Here is a 22,130-nt window from a genome sequence, read left to right as displayed (position 1 = left end):
TGTGCAAGGGACGGTAGTGCTATGAAGTATGGACAATTTGCATGTTTCTAATTTATGTTTTCACTTTTGATACCAGAGTCATAGATTTCTCCCTTGCACCCTCAACAGATCAAAAATCCCCTTTAGCTATGTTCTAGCTTTACATATTCAAAAAAGGAAAATCTGTATTTCGAAAAATTCGGTGTGCTTAGCCACTTCCCAATCTTGTTCTTTAATTAGATCCCTGCCTGTCAACCCTGGCAACCGTTTGCATACTACTATGTTGCTCCCAATTATGGAAAGGTATACCCTTTTAGCCTGTACCCAGTGGAACACGTTATTCACTAGGCCATCTTTAGGTTCAGATCCCTGGCTCGGCAGCTGGAGCACAATCACCAGGAAAAAGCAGTTCCGAGATGGTTTCAAGTCATAGCCAGACATACCATTTCTGCTAGCTATATCAGAACCCCTACTCGTCATGAGACCGTGGGATCAGCCACTGGATTACCTCCACCAACCTTTTGGTGGCCTCCCGTATCTCCTTTGTGGTCCACCAACCCATCAACAACACCATGCATGTTTCCCCTCAGTACCCCACCCCCTCCAACCCCCATAATCCTTTAGTGGATTGGACTACATGCGGGGCAACTGTGCTTGCCCCCTTCTAGAAGCTGGACACTTGATCAGATCATCAACCACCTTATGCAAAGCCTTCAGTTCGACCCTCATTATCCTTCCTTATGTGTGCTACAGTGGACACGGCACAGCTACAAGCATCACATTGCCCAGAGCCACATGCGCCCCCTGAGTCCTTGACTACATCCATGCTCCGGGGACAGGGAAGAGATAGACCTTGCCCATGGATGTGTGGGCTCTGGGCGCACATCACTCACTGCCACATATCCATCATTACTTCAGGGGGGATAAGGCATTGCTACGTTGAAGCCGGTGGTGGCAGAATACGCCTTCTGAGATCTCTCATATGGAGAATGGGTTAGCTCCACAGGAATGTTAAAAGATCCCCCGACCGCCTGTTGTTCTAGCCGAGTTGTAACCTTGTACCCCAGTAGGATGTTCCCCAGCTCAGCCAGGGCCGCAAGTGTAATTTTAGAGGCCCCAATGCTGTCCTGTGCTAGCTTTCGCATCTCTTTCACAGGGAGTTTACAGGCAGCCAATTCCCCTGTCATAAGCGGGACTCTGGAGGGGGCCACATTGCTGCTGGCTATAGACAGAGGTAATCCGTGTCAATCACTGAACAGTTGGGACCCACCTTCCTTCCTCTCCCCTCACTCCTCCCTCAGCCTGGCCTTGCCATTAGGGGGTGCTTGAGGTTCAATAATATGGAATGGAGCAAGCCAGCTATTTCCTCAATCATGGCATTAGCCTAATCTATCGGAGCGATAAAAATTGAGTCTCGCTTGACTGCCGTGCTATCAATCGGGGAACTCCCCGCTTTTCTTTTAGTCATGCTCCTTTTTTGCTTTGCAGTCTGGGAACTCTAGGCACTCGGGGCACGCACAGAATAAATACGGCTTGTTGTGTATATTGTTAGTGGTACTCAGCTGCGTGGACAATCACATGCAATAAAGATACAAGTACATGGACATTGTATGACTATGCAATCAACGCAGCAGTGAGCTTTTCCCAACAGTCGAGCTGGCGTTCGATGTCTAATCAGTCTCAGGTAAAGCCAGGTTAAGCACAGACAGAACAACTGGCTCTAGCTCAGCACAGCACTCCAACAGCAGTACTACTGGGCAACAGGACGAGGCACGCCCGACATCTCAAGGGGCTGGCATAGTCACGTCTGCCCTCCCTCGCCCTGCTCCTTCTGTGCTCCCATCCTAGTCCAAGTCCAGCAGACCTAGGGCCACATGAATGAATAGCCAAACAGGGGGTATAGAGAAAGCAAATATGCACAGGGCGAGGCAACAAACAGCAAACCTCAGATGGAGTAACATCGGAGGGAGCTCCCTGGAAAAGATGACGTAGAATGCTGCTGCACAGAAACCCTGTCAGCGCCAGGCACAACGCCCTTTCCCTGTCGTGGGCTTGATATGAGGCTGGATGTCAGAAAGTCAAACAGACCGCTGCAGACGCTCTTCAGAGTGCCTGAAATAGACCACCCGCAGCAACACAGCATCTAGGGACAAATAACCTTCTGCTTAAAACAGACTGCGGCTCGGAACAGCCACTCTTAACCGCAGACTGGCTTCACTAAGTGGTGGCGCACCTCACACAAAAATGTGCAATGGCAACATTTAGTCAAGGTGATCAATCAATTGATGACATCAAGGTCCAAATTGCCAAACTGATTAGGGCCCCGGTACCTGACAGATTAAGCAATCGGATTTTTAACGGCCATCCTGCACATTAGGCCAGGATACTTTTCACTGAATTTAACCAAATAATGTTACCACAAACCTTGCCTCCATCCTGGCGAAAATCCATTGTGATTCCCATTTTCAAAAAGGGCGATTGGGCCTCATTACGACCCAGGCGGTAAAGGGTTAATGGCGCCGGTAGAGCTGCCGGCGCCGTTATCCCTCTACCACCTCATTATGAGGTCTGCTCACACGTCCCACTAAGGACGTCTGGTAAAACCAGGCATCCTTAGCGGGACCCGCTAGCAGACCAGGATGCTAACAACGGCCCATTATTAACAGACCTTTTGTTAGCATCCTCCCCATTCCCATTGAGCCATATGGGGGCTCAAATGGGAATGGGGATGTACCAGGTCCGGGTCCCTGGAAAGGGAATTACCGGGTTCTCCAAGGTCGGACTGGCCCGGTAATTCCCCATTCCAGGAACCCGGTACCCGGTACCCGGTATGGGGGTAGCCATGCCGCTAAAAGCGGCATGGCTACCTCCATACTCATAATGAGGCCCATTGTCTCCAACCTTGCAAATACCACCCAATTGCACTCTTAGATGCTGTTACCACCTCACTTACCTGTCGGAGGGGGCGCGCCTATGGGACCCGACGCGCCCCATCCTGGCGCTGTTATCCCCGATACCGGCTGGGGGGACCGCGGTCATCCGCGGCACTCGGCGCTTCCGGGGTTTCTGTGTCCCGGGGTCTGCGCATGCGTGAAAGGCCGCGTCTCATTCTTCGCGCATGCGCAGTCCTCGAGACGCTTGGGAAGCCACAAGCTTGCTTCCCAAGCCTCGTTTCGGGCCCGGCAGCACTCGGGGATAGCACGGCTTGCGTTCCAAGCCCCCTGAGTGCTGCCGGTCCTAATTATGGAGCGAGATCCCGAAACTCGCCGCGTCTCAACGCGGTTTGTCTTTCGGATCGTGTTTTCGCTCCTGTAGCCTCCTGCTACTCCAGTTTCCTGTTGATCCCTGCTCCAGCCTTGCTCTTCAGCCTGCCCTACAGCCTTGCCTGCTCCAGCCTAGCCCTCAGCCTTGCCTGCTTCAGCCTGCCCTACAGCCTTGCCTGCTCCAGCCTGCCCTACAGCCTTGCCTGCTCCGGCCTACCCTTCAGCCTTGCCTGCTTCAGCTTGCCCTTCAGCCTTGCCCGCTTCTGCTAGTCCTTCATCCTTACCACCTACAGCCTTGCTCCTCGGCCTTGTCTTCCACGACCTACCTGCCTCTCTCTTCCTGCATTCCAGCTGCTTCCAGTTGCAAACTCTCTACTTTGCTCTACTATTGGGTTCCCAGTTGTTTTTCCTGGAATCTGGCCTTATATATTTTGCGGACATTCACTTCACTCATCAGCCTACCTTTGTGTTCCTCTCTGAAGGATACCACAGCATACAGTTCGCAACACAAAATTGCAGACTGCTCCGGCGCCACAAGAATCAGGAAGGAGCACACTTGTGGCGTTGGGAGCTGGTCCACCCCTAACCCTGTTGACTTCAGGGAAAGGGCTGCACCGGTTTCTCACGTTACATCATCTACCGAAACCTGTCGGACAGCCTGGCGACCTCACCACGAACAACTACCGGAAGCCCAGGTACCCTGTGCCCTAGAGACGCCATCTTTAACAGATTGAGACGCCTGCCTTCCGACTCCGAGATGGACGAGGCTCAAGATCTCCAGGAGGAGATGCGTGTTCTTCGGGCCGAAATGACAGCACTCCGTCAAGAGAACATTGGTCTAAGACAGATGGTGTCACAATCCTCCGGGGTATCGTCTCAGGGAGAAGGGGCTATGTCCCAGACTACACGCATCAAGTTTGACGGAGACCCAAGACGTGTGGCAGAGTTTTGCAATCATTGCAGAATACATTTCCTCTTTAGAGCCTCTCATTTCAGTTCTGATAAAGCCAAGATAGGATACATATTGGGTAATTTGACTGGAAATGCCCTGGCTTGGGCCGCCCCATTGGTGTCCGCCAATAGCCCCATACTCAATGACTTCGCAGCTTTTGAAACAGCATTTCTGGAGGTTTTTCAATCACCTAATCTGGCCTCCACAGCCCAGAATCAATTGATGGATTTGAAACAGGGTGTTATGGATATCATAGCCTACATTGGCCGTTTCCGTCAATTGGCAACTGACTCCCAGTGGCCTGAGATAACTCAAAAGACTTTGTTCCGAAGAGGTTTAAGAGAGGAGTACAAAGACGAATTACTACATATTCCTGAGCCAGACACCCTACTACAATTAAGTGAACAAGTGTTGCGAATAGATCACAGATTGGCAGAACGGAAGGGTGAGAGACGACGAGCTGAACGGATGTTCACTAGACCACCCAACGCTCAGGCTGGAAATTCCGGGCCTTCGGACTCTGGCCCCGAACCCCTGCAGTTGGGAGCCGTTAGGGGTCCGCTCTCGGAAGCTGAACGGAAACGCAGACGAAATTTAAGACTTTGCTTATACTGTGGGGCTGCTGGGCATTTCTTGGGTGCTTGTCCTTTACGCCCACAAAGGAAGTCGGAAAACTAGTAGGCCTGTCGTCAGTAGGAAGGGCAACGACAGGTCCAGATTCGTATTCAGTCCTTTCCAGTTCCGCCTCTTTTCAGCCCATGCAACCGGCTGTTTTACTGGTGGTAAGGATCAAGTTATCATGGTTAAACAAAGAGACAGAGGTGCTAGGCTTGTTGGATTGTGGGGCCTCCGGAAACTATATAGACGAGACATTTGCAGTCTGCCATGAAATACCCTTGCTCACCCGGAGAAGTGTCTTGCCCGTCGAGGTTATCGATGGAACCCCATTATCTTCTGGTCCAATTCGTCAACAAACCATGTGCCTACATATGCAGATTAAAGAACATGGGGAAAGAATCGCCTTGGATGTCATCAGATCACCCTCCTATCCCGTGGTCTTGGGTTTACCTTGGCTTCTTCACCATAATCCTACCATCGATTGGGGAGCTCGCATTTTGGACTTCACCTCAGCTCTCTGCCTCCAAGATTGCTGTTTGCCTGGTGTGTCAAGAAAGGAGATCTCCTCCATACCCCTCACGAGGGATACTGGCTCTCCTGAATTCTGTGCTTTGTTGTCTGTCCCTCAGGAATATGCCGAATTCCAGCCAGTGTTTTCTGAACCCGAAGACATACCACTACCACCTCATCGACTATTTGACTGTACTATTGAATTGGTACCTGGTTCTGTGATACCTCATGGGAAGGTATACGCCTTATCCCTTACTGAGAAGGCGGTTCTTCAGGAAGACTTGTCGGACTGTATCAGGAAGGGATACATCACTCCCTCGAAATCACCAGCTGGATTCCCGCTATTTTTTGTGAAAAAGAAGGAAGGAACCCTACGACCCTGTATTGACTACCGTCAATTAAATGATATCACAAGAAAGGATAGATATCCATTGCCTTTAATTCGGAGCATCATGGAGTCCCTTCGAACTGCCCAGGTGTTTACTAAGTTGGATCTAAGAGGCGCTTATCATCTAATTCGAATTAAAAACGGAGACGAATGGAAGACGGCTTTTAAGACCCCCTTTGGGCATTACGAATACCGGGTCATGCCATTCGGGTTATGCAATGCCCCGGCTGTTTTTCAGCGTTTTATGGATAACATATTTGGTGATCTAATCGGGATATCCGTTTGGGTGTACCTCGATGATATCCTCATTTTTTCCGTCTCCCTGAAGCAACATGTGGAACATGTTCAAGAGGTGCTTCGACGTTTGTCTCAGAACCAACTGTACGTTAAGGTTGAGAAGTGTTCTTTTCATCAAGAAAGAATGGAATTTCTGGGCTATGTGATCAGTGGCACAGGAATCATCATGGATCCAGCCAAGGTACAAGCCATTCAAGATTGGACTCAACCTTCTGATGTGAAGTCCCTTCAACGATTCTTGGGATTTGCTAATTTTTATCGGCAATTTATACCCCATTTCTCCCAACACACGGCTCCCTTAACTCAACTAACGAGCAGTAAAACACCCTTTCTTTGGAATTCACAAGCCACCAAGGCTTTCAACGTCTTGAAACAAGCCTTTAGTACTGCTCCCATTTTGCGTCATCCAAATGACGAGATGCTATACATTGTAGAAGCCGACGCCTCCGATTTTGCTGTCGGTGCAGTCCTTTTGCAAAAGGAACCAGAAACTGATGTGGAACACCCCGTGGCATACTTTTCTCGCAAGCTCTCGCCTAGCGAACGAAATTACGCAGTAATTGAGAAGGAATTGTTGGCAATAAAGGCTGCATTTGAAGAGTGGAGGTATCATCTCCTTGGAGGCCGGCATTCTGTGGAAGTACGTACTGACCACCGAAATTTGCAGTATTTGAAGTCTCTTCAGTGCCGAACCTCTCGTCAAGCCCGGTGGGCCTTCTTTTTCTCTCACTATGACTTTCATATCACATACATCCCCAGTGCTCGGAATTTAAAGGCCGATGCTTTGTCTCGATCCTTGGAGGTAGAAGCAAGAAAGCAGTGCAGGGATGAGCCAATAATATCCCCAAGGCATTTCCTGTTCGCCCTCTCACCTTATCTTCAGAAGATTCTACAAGACACGAATTCCGATCCCGATCGGGAAGGCCTCATGAGGCATCCACAGATTACTGAAGAGAATGGGCTGCTTTTCTTCCGGAACAGGCTGTATATCCCCACAACCACTCATCGGATTCTTGTGCTTCAGGGATTTCACGACTCCCGAGTGGGTGGCCATCGTGGAATAGGAGCAACTTGAGAAGTAATATCCAGACAGTTCTGGTGGCCTGGTTGGGCTGATGATGTCGCACGTTATGTAAAGAGTTGTCCTGTTTGTGCCCAGGTGAAGATTCCTAGGAAGAGGCCCCTGGGTTTGCTTCATCCCACCGAGATTCCTCCTTACCCTTGGCACACCATTGCGGTTGATTTTATCGTGGAACTTCCTCCATCTGAAGGATATACCTGTATCATGGTCATTGTGGACTGTTTTTCCAAAGTGGCTCATTTTGTTCCATTCTTTAGAATACCTACTGCTTCACAGATGGCAACGGCATTTCTTCAGGAGATATACAGGTTACACGGATTACCGCAGAAGATCATATCCGACCGAGGGTCTCAATTCTTGTCATCTTTCTGGCGTCAATTATGCAGTCATCTCGGCATTCATCGCGCACTTAGTTCTGGTTATCATCCTCACACCAACGGCCAGACAGAAAGGACTAACCAGACTCTAGAACAGTATCTTCGCTGTTTTGCCAATGCCACCCAGTCTAACTGGAAGTCGCATCTAGTGTTTGCTGAAATCTCCTATAACAACATGGTTCATTCTGCTACGGGCCTGAGTCCGTTTTTCTGTTTGTCTGGCTTGCATCCTAGATTGGTACCCTTTTGTCCTGTGCCTTCAAGTGCAGTTCCTTCTGCTGATCATCTCGTAACTTCCATCCAGGATCTACACTCCTTGCCACGCAGTACTTTGGCGGAGGCACAGGCACGGATGAAGCGACAGGCGGATAAGGGAAGGTCCCCGGAACCTGCTTTCCAGGTGGGAGATCTGGTTTGGTTATCCTCCAAGCATCTTCCCATACGTAATTTGCCCACCAAATTGGCTCCCCGATATTTTGGCCCTTTCAAGATCACTAAGCGCCTGTCTGCTGTGGCTTTTCGCTTGCGATTACCTCAGACATGGCGGGTGCATCCGGTTTTCCATGTCTCCCTGTTGAAACCATACGTGGTTGACACTTTTGGCCGATCTACCCCTCGTCCCACGCCTGTATTTGTCCGGGGGTCCCCTGAATTTGAGGTACAAGAAATTTGCGATTCCCGCATCAGGCGAGGGGTACTCCAGTATCTAGTGGACTGGAAGGGCTACCCATCCTGTGATAGAACTTGGGAACCACGTAGTTATGTACTTGCTCCCCGCCTGATCCATGACTTTTATCACCGCTTTCCTTGGAAACCTGGGGCTCCTGGCCTTTCTGGGAGGGGGCAAAGTGTTACCACCTCACTTACCTGTCGGAGGGGGCGCGCCTATGGGTCCCGACGCGCCCCATCCTGGCGCTGTTATCCCCGATACCGGCTGGGGGGACCGCGGCACTCGGCGCTTCCGGGGTTTCTGTGTCCCGGGGTCTGCGCATGCGCGGAAGGCCGCGTCTCGTTCTTCGCGCATGCGCAGTCCTCGAGACGCTTGGGAAGCCACAAGCTTGCTTCCCAAGCCTCGTTTCGGGCCCGGCAGCACTCGGGGATAGCACGGCTTGCGTTCCAAGCCTCCTGAGTGCTGCCGGTCCTATTTAAGGAGCGAGATCCCGAAACTCGCCGCGTCTCAACGCGGTTTGTCTTTCGGATCGTGTTTTTGCTCCTGTAGCCTCCTGCTACTCCAGTTTCCTGTTGATCCCTGCTCCAGCCTTGCTCTTCAGCCTGCCCTACAGCCTTGCCTGCTCCAGCCTAGCCCTCAGCCTTGCCTGCTTCAGCCTGCCCTACAGCCTTGCCTGCTCCAGCCTGCCCTACAGCCTTGCCTGCTCCAGCCTGCCCTACAGCCTTGCCTGCTCCGACCTACCCTTCAGCCTTGCCTGCTTCAGCTTGCCCTTCAGCCTTGCCTGCTTCTGCTAGTCCTTCATCCTTACCACCTACAGCCTTGCTCCTCGGCCTTGTCTTCCACGACCTACCTGCCTCTCTCTTCCTGCATTCCAGCTGCTTCCAGTTGCGAACTCTCTACTTTGCTCTACTATTGGGTTCCCAGTTGTTTTTCCTGGAATCTGGCCTTATATATTTTGCGGACATTCACTTCACTCATCAGCCTACCTTTGTGTTCCTCTCTGAAGGATACCACAGCATACAGTCCGCAACACAACCTTGCAGACTGCTCCGGCGCCACAAGAATCAGGAAGGAGCACACTTGTGGCGTTGGGAGCTGGTCCACCCCTAACCCTGTTGACTTCAGGGAAAGGGCTGCACCGGTTTCTCGCGTTACATCATCTACCGAAACCTGTCGGACAGCCTGGCGACCTCACCACGAACAACTACCGGAAGCCCAGGTACCCTGCGCCCTAGAGACGCCATCTTTAACAGATGCCCCTAGCATGTTTATTTGCCCACCTCATTCTGAAAGAATTCAATTCATGGACGAAGAGCCAAAATCTCCAGGATCCCTTCCAGACGGGGTTCATATGCGGACTAGGGACATCTACTAATCTCATTGTCATGAGTGCCATTAAGGCTCGCTGCTTCGAAATCAAGCAGCCACTTTACATGGCATTTGTTGATTTTGGGTTGGCTTTCGACTCTATATCTAGAGATCTTTTGATTAACAAACTTTCGGAAGCTGGCTGTCCGCAATCTTTACTGACACTGATAGTGCAGCTGCACTCAAATACGACAGCCGAATATGTCTTACATTAGATGGCCATATGACCCAACCCATAAAGACCCTGCGAGGCTTGAATCAAGGCTGTATATTGGTCTCAGCCCTTTTTAATTACTTCATATCTATCATAGGCAAAACATTCACAGAAGTTGTGTCTGAGGACCCCAAAGCTTGGCTCACATCCTATTCCGTGGCTTTTCTATGCAGACGATTTAGTCCTCTTGTCAAAAACTCCAAAAGGCTTGAGGAACCTATTGTCTGTTTTAGAACAGTACACTATCGATAACCATCTTGTGAAGAACACAGAAGAAACCAAAGTTTTACAACATGTACCGAGGCGGGTGAAACGCACACCTCAACGAATTTGGTCTCTTCATGGCACCAGATTAGAGACAGTCGATGAATATCGTTATTTAGGCCTGGATATTAACAACTACAATGATGATCATCCATACTGTTGTGAACGTAAAAAGAAAATCCAAACTGCAACTTCTCAGGCATTTAACGTTCATGAAAGACATGGAAAATGTTCATATTCGCCTGTAATAACATTTTATTTACAAAAGGTAGTGCCAATGTTGCTGTATGGTGCTGAGACCAAACCGTTGAAGTTGAAAGTGTTTTGGTCCAAAATCAAGGTTTTTTTCTGGAAACGTCTATTGAAATTACCTCTGTCACATCCAGTGCCTGTTATTAGGCATGAGCTTGGCTTATTATCCTTGCATAATACGTATGAATGGAGACTAGCTTGTCTGTATAGAAAGTGCCTGACTGATTCCAAATCGGGAGCCTTGTTGCAAATGTTGTCATCATATCTGACCAGCTCGGAGCATCGAGTTGTGACCAAATGGAGACAGCGAATCTTGGCCATTCTGCAAGCTGCTGATATTTCTCCCGCCCTGCTTCTCCGTAATCCGACTACGGCCAAGCAAAAAATATGGCAGAAGGATTGGATAGCAACTCGAGAAGCATGCTTCACCTAAGCCTTCGTACAAGCTGTTAGGGAGAATTCACATTCTATGGCTAATTTCCCTCACCTATTGAGTCCCTTATCAGCTTTGCTGGATCTCTGGAGTTATTTCTTTCCACTTGGTAAGAGTGTGAGCTTTTCACCACTCTTACTTGTGTTTTGCTATGTGTTTTTACCTGTTTTTGTGATGGTGGACTCTGGTGTACACCACTTCAGCCCTCTCCTTTTTGTGTGTCACACAGCACCTTCAGTGCCGTGGCGCAGGGTTGCCTTTGAGACTTCCCACCGACTCCATTTCTGAAGCTGACTACTGTCCCCCAGAAAAGGGCAAAGTTACCATTAACTTTACTTAGTCAAATTAACCACAGATCCAGTACACCCCATCTTATATGGAGTACTTCAAGGGTTAACTCTTAGCCCTTTTCATCTGTACCTCGTAGAGCATTGTTTCGCTCTTTTTAACATTTAGACCTGGCTGGTGGCAGTGGTATCTACCCTAATTTTCTACCGCAGATATCTTATATAACCGTGGTAATATGGTAGGCTATTGTGTTAGCCTCGAACTTAAACCCGCTTGACCAAATACTTTTTCTTTTGGCTCCGGTGCAGTTTATTCGCCATTTCTTTTTGTTAAAATCCTTTTTGTGTTTTACTTTACACGGCAAACCAGGTTTGCCTTCTTTGTTCACAGTCTTTTGGCGGGCTTCTGCCAAGAAGCCATCCTCATGGCGCCTGAGTGTCTAGGTGGGCTGAATGTGAGGGAGGGGTGTAGTCACCCCCTGCACAGGGTATCCTAGGAAACCCAAGTCGCACTTTTTCATGATTGGCTGAAGTGGTTGTCCGGGCTGGACAACCCGCCTGCTGTGTGATTGAAAGCCAGGCTGTGTGAATGGGGGATTTTCACATAAAAGGCAGGTCTCTTGGGCTGGAAGTCAGAGAGTCGCCACTGGAACTACAAGGAACCGAAGAGAAGCGGAGGAAAGGTCGACTGCTGCAACTATCCCGTACCGGTGAAGCCCTGCTGCAGTCCAGAGCTATCTACCCTTCAACGACTAAGAGGAGATCCAGTCCGGAGTCTTCTTCCCTTGAGCCTGGTGGGGATAACCAGCTCGACTTCTTCAGCCAGAGGTCACCTTCGTGGTCGAAATCGCTGCACACTGCTGTAGTGGTCCGGATAGCAACCTGAAGAGCCTCTCCTCTTTTTAAGGAGCGCACCTTTTATTCATTGTCGCTGCTGCCGGCCTCCTCCCTGTGTTGTGTAGACCCCCTTCATCGTCCTTCTTCGTGCCGAAGCCAGGAATCGTGGGTCTACAGGAAACTACCAGGAACAACTGCCATGGCACCAGCTTCTTCTTGGAAAAGGTACTGTGTTCTGCTTCAGGAATTTTGGGTGAAATCCCTATTTCTCGGTTATAAGGCTTGCCCTTATTTTTCCCTCCTTCTTATAACTTTTGCTTCCAAACATTTGACAATATCTAAAGTACTTTGGCAACTTTGAATCGTGAACTATGCGACGTGTGATCCTCGACACAGGAACCCGGTTCCACTTGACACTGGCTCCGGCCCCTTGACTCTTGTATTTCTGCCTATGTGTGTTCTTTGATTCTGTTTGCCTGCCTAACATATTGCCTATGATTTTTGCCCCCAACTCTCTCTGGGTATCTCAGGTGCTAAGTGTGTTTTTGTACCCGGTAGCATTTCTTGCCGCGGATACGCGTTTTATTTAGTAGACCGAACTGTCAAAAAGTGATCGCAATCGTATTCACGGTAACGTGTATTGTTTCGTAACACCGGTACTCTCAAACACAGGGTACTTACCTTGATTCATACCGTACAAAGTGAATTGGTCAGTTGTAGCGTATTTAACGTGTGGTTTTAAATTTAATAGAAGTGTCGTGTTAATAACAAATGGTTTAAAAATAAATGTACTTATATTTTTTACCTGAAACCTTGAGCCATTGTTTGCTTGAGCCACAGTAATTGTGTCCCTTTGTGTAATCTCTGCTACTGCTCATATACTCTTGAGATAAGCCTGGCTGCTCCGCTACTGCTACCACTATACCATAGTAGTACAGGCTTGTACCAAAGTAAAACTTGTATTGCCACCTGTAGTCTTAATTGTGTGTAGTGGTCCCTAAGGGCACTGCACAGGATTCTGCCTAACACAAGCCAATCCCTTGGGCCTAAAAAAGTGTGGACTCACTGAGACTTATCTGACCAAATTTCCATCCCCGCTCTACAGAACCGTCTACCTACGGTTTCGTCTGAACCTGTTCCATACTAAAGATCTAATGTCCAGGTGCAAGACAATTCCGAAAACCGAGAATATCTGTAGATTTTGCAACAATCCTTAGCAACAGGAGACTGTTCAGCATCTGATGACACAATGCCCTGGTTTGATTATCAAACAAACTCAATATTTTAGAAAGTATTTCAAGGGTCGGAGACAATGTGGAAGGAGCTGTTTGCTACTAATAGAAACGCCTTGAGGATTGCAATCGTCAGATTTTTGAACTCTATGAATCTTAGTCAAAGATGCCCACTGCACAGCCCCCCTACAAATGCCCACTGCATATTGCTGCCTTATGACACACACAGCACAGTCCCATGTAGAGCTGCCCACTGCATATCCCCCCCTTGCAGATGCCCAGAGCACAATCCTCTGCACAGGTGCCCACAGCACAGACCCCTGTATAGACGCCCACAGCACAGACCCCTGTACAGATGCCCCCAGCACAGACCCCTGAACAGACTCCCACTGCGCAGACCCTTGTACAGAGGCCCACAACACATATCCCTGTACAGATGCCCACAGGATATCCCCCTGTGTGAATGCCCATCTCACAGCACCAGTGGCGGAGTGGCCTACGGGGAACTCCTGCGATTTCCCGGTGGGCCTCTGTATAACCAAAAAAAGCTCAAATTCTGCATACCTAACTCATACAGAAACCTACACAACCACCTCTCGCACAGCAAGATGGAAGCACTTTGCCACACGGTAACAACAAACAAACAACACATAAGCAGCACCAACATAGGGTGACCAGATTTCCAAAACGAAAAACTGGGACAACCAACAACATACAGGAGGGACTACCGCATCACAGCCCACCAATTACCGCCCCTCCCCCTACACGCCCCCACAACCACTACCCAATCATATTTCCAGTACTTCTCCTTTCTATAAACTGCATATGATCTCATCTGTGCAGTTTTGTCTGTGAACCTTGGCATGTTAATTTAAAACAGACGTATGCTCTAATTGATATAACATGCCTTGCTGTACACCTCTCGTCCTTTCCTGTGCATGCGCTGTTGATTAGTGTCTCGGGGCTCTGCGTGTATAACGCTTCTGTGTAAGATATGAATACTGTGCAATCTTTTACTGTGCATGCTCCGCTGATTAGTATTCCTGCGCAATGTGTTCGGTGGCGAAAGATACGTGTACTGAACATGCGCAATGTGTTACCTGGCGGACGCCACGAATAATGCTCAGATTACTTACCGGTAATCTTCATTACTCCTAGTCCTACTCTTCCTCGTCAGAGTACTTACTTCATGAGGCACCTGCCTCCGAGATAGGACCTTCTTCTATTTCTTTAAATCTCTATAACTCCTCCCCCACATCCATGTCACTCAGTTTCATATTACCAAGCCGGAGCATGGGACCTTCCCCGGAGGGAGGGTGAGAAGGGTCGTCAGTACTGTGACGAGGAAGAGTAGGACTAGGAGTAATGAAGATTACCGGTAAGTAATCAGAGCATTACCTCCACGTCCACTCTTCCTCGTCCCAGTACTTACTTCATGAGGTATACCAAAGCAGCAACGGGGAAAAGGTCCCAATGAGACACAGAGCCAAAAACAGTGCAGCAAAACACACCCACAATAACTCTTAAATCACATCCCCACAGACAAAACTCCAACCACGAAGGAACCAACCCCCGAGTGGGAGAAACTCAACCCATAGCGGTTGATGAAAATGCCTAGACCAGCCAAGACGGCAGCCATACAAATCTCTTGCAGAGAAAAAACACTCCTTGCATCGGCCCAGGAAGACGCCAAACCCCTGGCAGACCGCCCCTGATTGTGCGCAGGCACAGGCAGGCCAGAAGCCACATAGGCCCTAGAGATCACAACCCGGAACCACCGGAAAATGGAAACCACAGATGCGTTATGCCCAGCCCCAGCCGGACCACAAGCAATCAGAAGACTATCAGATTGGTGGAAAAAGCAAACCAAGCCAAATACTCCAACGCGTCCCGCCGGACATCAATGTTAAGCCGAGCCACCTCCTCAGGCGTCTTGGATCATGAAAGAAGTCAGGGAGAACCAGACCCTGAGAGGTGTGAAAACCGAGAGACAACTGAAGGGAGAAACATCGGACTACACCCCGGCACCACCGAGTCTGGCAGCACCCTCAGGAAAGGAGCGTGACAAAAGAGAGCCCCAATCTCCCCAAGCCTATGGGCAGAAGTGAGGGTAATAAGAAAAGCAGATTTCAGTGTAAGAAGTTTGATATCAATCTCGGAAATTGGCTCAAAAGGAGGCCCGTGAAGGAACCGTAATACAAGAGGGAGATCCCAAGAGGAAAGCCCTTTATCAGCACAAGGACGGGAAGAAGAAAAACCCTGGATCAATTTCCCCACCAACACCTCCCCATCCAAGTGACTGTCAGAGTCCCCCAAAAGTAATTTCATGGAGGCCCACTGAGAGCGAAGCCTGGAAAAACTGCCAGGCCCCTGTCAAAACCCCTCCTGGAGGAACCGAAGGATAGCAGAGGCCAGAACGCAGGGGAGGGATCCCAGACCGCCCATACCAGTCTCGGAAATGGCCCCAGTGTCTGCCTAACACCTTCAGAGTGGAGGGTCTAAGAGCATCCATTTGGACCCAAGTACAGGATCTGAGAACCCCTGAGATATCAACCTAGACTGAGCAATAGCCACACCGCCCATTGCATCTGGTGGAATTCCAACCGCAGATCCCCTTGAAGGGGACACGGCCACCTCAGAACCAGCCAAGGTTCCTAGGACCGAAGCTCCAACAGAGAGGGGAGCCAACTCCGGCGGGACCAGAATGGAGCTAACAACAACACAGTCACCCTGGACACTCTGATGCGCCAAACCACCCGGGGCAGAAGGGGAATAGGCGGAAAAGCATAAAGGAAAACCCCAAGGCCACTGTACAGAGAGGGCGTCCATCCCCCAATCCCCACAGCCCGAAACCTAGAGCAGAAGAGGGGAACTTCTGCTGAGGCCGGGGATGCAAACAGGTCTAGAACCAGGGACCCTAATCTGACACAGGTCACCACAAAGACCTGGGCCAACAGGACCAGTTCCGCAAAGGAGTGAAAACCGGCGTCTGAGAAGATCCGCTTGAACATTGTCCACCCTTCTGATACGTGAGGCCACCAGAGACACCAGATGAGAGTCCTCCCAGGTGCCTATCAGCGCTGCAAGAGCATTCAAGGAGTGGCCGGAAGCCCTTTTGCAGTTAACATATGCCAAGGCCGTCGTATTGTCCGATCGGACCAAAAACCGCCGACCGTCCAGCAACTCCTCGAAGTACACCAGAGCTTGGACAATGGCACAACTCTGGATGATCGCCGGCTCTCCCCAGATCTCACAACCCTTGAGCTGAGAGGACCCCCAATGTAGACCCTTTCTGCTGGTGTTGGTAGTAGGAGAGGCCACAGGAGGAAGGACCATGCACACCTCAGCCTGTAGACCTGAAACCCCCCACCACCATAGCAGGGACACTCGCAGCGCTGGGGACACTGAAAACAAAACTACGAAAGCTGAGATGTCGGGAGCCAGTGGGAGAGAGTATAAGACACCAGGAGACGTAACCGAAGACGGGCTCAAGGAACTGGAAAACATGCAAGACGCCACGTGCCCCGTAACTTCAGCAACAGGCGAGCCGAGATATACTGCCTTCTGAGAACCCAGCCCAGAACAGCCAGCAAGCGCCCCCCCTGCACAACATCCAGAGTACGCTCTCCCCAGACGTCCGGACAAGCAGTGCAGGGTCTTGAGACCCATAAGCAGGTGACACATCCTAGAAGGCATAGGGACCAGGAACACCCGCAAGTAGAAAACTTGACCCTGAACAGGGAGAGGAACGGGCAAGACGGTAACCCACAACAACCGTTCGGAGAGAACGGATCCCATGGCCAACTACTTGGACCGTGAGCTGGGTACCAAAGTCCTAACCATGCAAACCTGGACAGGAGGAGACAGGAACGGCAACTGATACCCCATCCAGAAGGAGCCCATTACCCAGGAAGCTTAACCATACACCTCTGAGAAGATAGAGACGAGGAGCCAGGGAAAACCGCCAGTCACTGCACTTGCACCAGAGGGAAATCACAGGACGTTGAAACAGGCCTGCGCCACAATATAACAGCATGCTTGTCAGCCCACAAAAAAGATCTGACCTATCAAAAGGAAGATACTGGACAGCCCAGAAGTCCAGCAGACTATGGCCCCCTCAGCTGACAGAGGAGCCACCAGGCTGGCGTGAAAAGGGCAGAGTACTGTCACAAAGCGGGGCAAAGCAATCCATCCCGGATAGCCGACCTCAAAAACAACCCCCTACCTGAGGTATGCCTATACTGGAAAAACCACTGAAGTGACATCCCCCTCCACCGGCACCAGGGGCTCAGAGAACCCCTCTAAGCACAGACATGTGCCACCATGTGCCCTATCACTTCCCACAAGTCTGAGAGGAGGCGTGAAAGCAACACGTCGGCACCGGAGGACCTAGGCCCTAAAAGAAGAGACACTGGGAACCCCATGCATGGCCGTTACTTCCATGATGCATTTTCCATAATCCCATGCCGGACAAGGGAAAAGCAAATCAACTCCTTCGACTTTCCCTCACGCAGTTTAGAGGAAGAGGACAGGACAAGGAGTCTGCGTCCATAGCTAGCACAGACCCAAACACACCACTAACACGCCACATGACTGAGAGGTGGCTTGAGCCCTGTATCCAGTAGCTGGTAGCCCCATGCTCTAGATCGTTCCAATGCGTCGGTCTAGGAAGATTGAAGGACCGAGTCAGCACCGCTGATACTCGAACCCGAAGTGTAGACTATGCCAGGCCGGTACCCTTCCGGCCGCTTGCAGACGTGTCCAAATCTGCGCCGTATTCACAGGCAGCACGCAAGGAATGCAGCCAACATCTGGTGCATCCTGGGCTGCGTGTGTCTGAGGAGCGGGTGGTATGTGACATGCCTATGACAGTACAGAGCCCCCACACTTTCAAATACTCTGTCACAGACACCCCACGACAAGAAGCAGAGAATCCTCACAACAAAAAGGGAAGGCTAGCCAATACTGCCAAGTGCTTGCCATCATTTCCAATAAAGATGTGTACACAGAGCACGAGGTAACGGCCTTTCGAAGGAGTCAAGATGGCCATACCAGCAAGAGAGGGGAAAACATCAAGCACAGTCCTCCCCTCTCCTTACCTTCCCCCAGATAATGCAGCTAACATCCTGTGCATCCTGGGCCGTGTGTCTCTGAGGAGCGGGTGGTATGTGACATGCCTGCGACAGAACAGAGCCCCCACACTTTCAAATACTCTGTCACAGTCAGCCCACGACAAGAAGTAGAGAGGCCTCACAACAAAAGGGAAGGCTTAGCCCATACTGCCAAGTGCTTGCCATCATTTCCAATAAAGATGTGCACACAAAGCACGAGGAAAACGGCATGTGACATGCCTGCGACAGAACAGAGCCCCCGCACTCCCAAAGACTCTCTGCCACTGTCACCCCACGACAAGAAGCAGAGAGGCCTCACAACAAAAGGGAAGGCTAGCCCATACTGCCAAGTCGAATCAAGACGGCCAAAACAGGAGGAGAGGGGAAAAACATCAAGCCCAGTCCTCCCCTCTCCTTACCTTCCCGGGGCCGTGCAGGACCCGGGACACAATGCTCACGCTGCGGTCCGGAGCCCAGCAAAGAACCGAGCGAGGCAATCCAGCTCAACTGTGACCCCAAGCCCCGCAGGGGGCCCAGGAGCAGCGCCGCACCTGAGGGAGCTGAGGGCCCCGCCACACAGCCCCCCCAGGGGGCCAGCAATCGGTGCTCCCTGGTGCCCCGCACCGGGAAGAAAAAGTCCAACCTGCCAGAGGCAGGAAAAATTAAACTGAGTGACATGGATGTGGGGGAGGAGTTATAGAGATTTAAATAAATAGAAGAAGGTCCTGTGTCGGAGGCAGGTGCCTCATGAAGTAAGTACTGGGACGAGGAAGAGTGGACGTGGAGGTAATGGGTAGGCGCAATGTGTTCCGTGGCATACGAAACGAATACTGGGCATGCGTAGTGTGTTCTATGGTGCATGCATGCCTTACTGCACATGCTCTGGTCGGCAGTGACTTATGTCTGTTCTTTGGGTTGCGCCCTGCCGCACCGGCAATCTGCAGTCATTCCAAGAGTTATCGGAGCTCACATTACCCTGAGGTGCTGCCTCTTACAGACGCTACGGAATTGCACCTGCAGCCTGGGCGGGGCCCCATTACGGTTCTACAGCGCCTCTAAGCGCCACGTTTGCATCGCAGCGTTATACATAATGCAGATACAATTAATAGCGGGCCATTCTCTAGCAACGCTCCGATCGCTCGCGGTAACTGCGGGTTCCCCTCCCGCTCCCCGATGCAAACATCATATCCCACTCACTGGGTGTTAGAAAGGCCTCCTGCATGGGGTGGGGGTGTAGTGGGCATCTGCATGGGGTGGGGCTGTAATGGGCATCTGCACGGAGTGGGGTGTAATGGGCATCTGCACGGAGTGGGGGTGTAATGGGCATCTGCAGTGGGTGGGGGTGTAATGGGCATCTACACAAGGGCTGTGCAGTGGGCATCTGCATGGGGTGCGGGTGTAATGGGCATCTGCACAAGGGCCGCGCAGTGGGCATCTGCACGGGGTGGGGGTGTAATGGGCATCTACACAAGGGCTGTGCAGTGGGCATCTGCATGGGGTGCGGGTGTAATGGGCATCTGCACAAGGGCCGCGCAGTGGGCATCTGCACGGGGTGGGGGTGTAATGGGCATCTACACAAGGACCGTGTAGTGGGCATCTGCATGGGGTGGGGGTGTAATGGGCATCTACAAAAGGACCGTGTAGTGGGCATCTGCATGGGCTGGGGGTGTAATGGGCATCTACACAAGGGCTGTGCAGTGGGCATCTGCATGGGGTGCGGGTGTAATGGGCATCTGCACAAGGGCTGTGCAGTGGGCATCTGCACGGGGTGGGGGTGTAATGGGCATCTGCACGGGGTGGGGGTGTAATGGGCATCTACACAAGGGACATGTAGTGGGCATCTGCACGGGGTGGGGGTGTAATGGGCATCTACACAAGGGACATGTAGTGGGCATCTGCACGGGGTGGGGGTGTAATGGGCATCTACACAAGGGCCGTGTAGTGGGCATCTGCATGGGGTGGGGGTGTAATGGACCTTCTGCAAGGGGCGGGAGTGTAATGGGCATCTGCACGGGGTGGTGGTGTAGTGGCCATCTGCGCGGGGTGGGGGTGTAGTGGCCATCTGCGCGGGGTGGGGGTGTAGTGGCCATCTGCATGGGGTGGGGGTGTAGCGGGCATCTAGAAAAGGGCCGCGGAGTTGGCATCTGCACAAGGGCCATGTAGTGGGCATCTGCACGGGATAGGGGTGTAATGGGCCTTCTGCACGGGGTGGAGGTGTAATGGCATCTGCAAGAGGTGGAGGTGTAATGGCATCTGCAAGAGGTGGAGGTGTAATGGCATCTGCACAGGGTGGGGTTGTAATGGGCATCTGCACGGGGTGGGGGTGTAGTGGGCATCTACACAAGGGCCGTGTAGTGGGCATCTGCACAGGGTGGGGTTGTAATGGGCATCTGCACGGGGTGGGGGTGTAGTGGCCATTTGCACGGGTTGGGGGTGTAGTGGCCATGTGCACGGGGTGGGGGTGTAGTGGGCATCTACACAACGGCCATGCAGTGGGCATCTGCACGGGTTGGGGGTGTAGTGGGCATCTGCACGGGGCGGCGGTGTAATGGGCATCTGCACGGAGTGGGGGTGTATTGAGCACCAGTGCAGGGCACTGGAACCAAAAGTGGCCCTGGAAATGTGTTTCCAAGTGGCCCCATGTTAACATATATTGGAGGTTTTGTAACTTGACTTCATCCCACTCAAAAGTGCCCATGGTACAGAGGCCCAACGGGAAATCGCAGGAGATCCCCGTAGACCACTCCAGCACTGGTGCTGTGAGATGAGCATTCACACAGGTGGATATGCTGTGGGCATCTGTACAGGGGGACTGCTGTGGGCATCTATACAGGGGTCTGTGCATGTGTACAGGGGTCTGTTCTGTTGGCATCTGCAAGGGGGGATATGCAGTGGGCACCAGTACAGTGGACTGTGCAGGGGGCTGTGCAGGGGGCATCTTTACGGGGGCTGTGCAGTGAATGACTGCAAAGGGGGTTATGGAGTGCAGCTCTACATGGGAGTGTGCTGTGGGTGTCTGCAAGGAGGCAATATGCAGTGGGCATCTGTACAGACATCTGTATAGGGGCTATGCAGTGTGCATCTGTACGGGTGCTGTGCCGTGGGCGCCTTGCAGAGGACTGTGCTGTGGGCATCTGCAAGAGGGATACGCAGTGGACAGCTCTACATGGGGCTTTCCAGTGGGCATCCGTACGGGTGCTGTGCCGTGGGCATCTGTATGGGGGCTCTGCAGTGTGCATCTATGGGTGCTATGCAGGGGGTGTCTGGAAAGGGGGCTGAGATGGGCATTTGCAGCACCCACCTGGGAGTTCCCCGGGAGGGCTGAATGGTGCCTGTGCCCGGCCAGGCTACTGCCCCGGCCTCTCCTGCCCCGATCCTTTTTCTATGATTACTTTTTTGCACCTGGTGCTCCCCATCACCCGCGCCTGCCCTGGGAATACAACCTCTGTGGCTCACTTTTGACAGCCACCAGGGTCGGACTGGAGCATAACATTTTCTCAGGCACCAGTGAAAACGTGGCCCATAGTTGCAAATGGCTCGCACGATTTCCATTACGTTTTTTGCAAATTGTGTGATTTAAAGGATATTTATTCAGCAACAATGATCAAACTACTAGTTGCATAGTGAAGTAACTCAGCAAAGTCCTGGGAGGATAGCTCAGCAGCAACGTGTTTGCCTTGGAAGCAAGACGACACGAAGCAACACAGGTTTGATCCCCGGGTCGCGCTTAGAAACCTCTGGGTATTTAAGCACGTTATAAATACGCAACGAAGACAAAAAAAAACAATTACGCAACTAACAAACAGTTCCTGTAACAGCGCCTCAATGCCCGCGGGCTGTGTGAGCGCTTAACAAAAAAAAAGCAAAATAAATAAATAAAGTGGCGCACTTAAAAAAACGGCCCCACACTAGCATTTAGCGTTTTGGCGAAGTTCTTGAATCACGATGTAATAAACCTGTTTCATTCGTATAGCAGTGATTTATTGACATTGGGTAG

The 22,130-nt window shown here is 51.2% G+C and overlaps 1 pseudogene; it reads left to right on the top strand.

The window, feature by feature from the left end:
- The window catches only part of LOC138498080 (zinc finger protein 850-like), a 352,348-nt pseudogene that overhangs the window by 179,015 nt on the left and 151,203 nt on the right, over positions 1 to 22,130 (top strand).

This window comes from Ambystoma mexicanum, chromosome 5q (genome assembly GCF_040938575.1).
Source record: "Ambystoma mexicanum isolate Mex_15411 chromosome 5q, UKY_AmexF1_1, whole genome shotgun sequence".
Classification (NCBI taxonomy): domain Eukaryota; kingdom Metazoa; phylum Chordata; class Amphibia; order Caudata; family Ambystomatidae; genus Ambystoma; species Ambystoma mexicanum.
The sequence above is the reverse complement of the archived record's forward strand: the minus strand, read 5'-3'. Positions and strand labels throughout refer to the sequence as shown.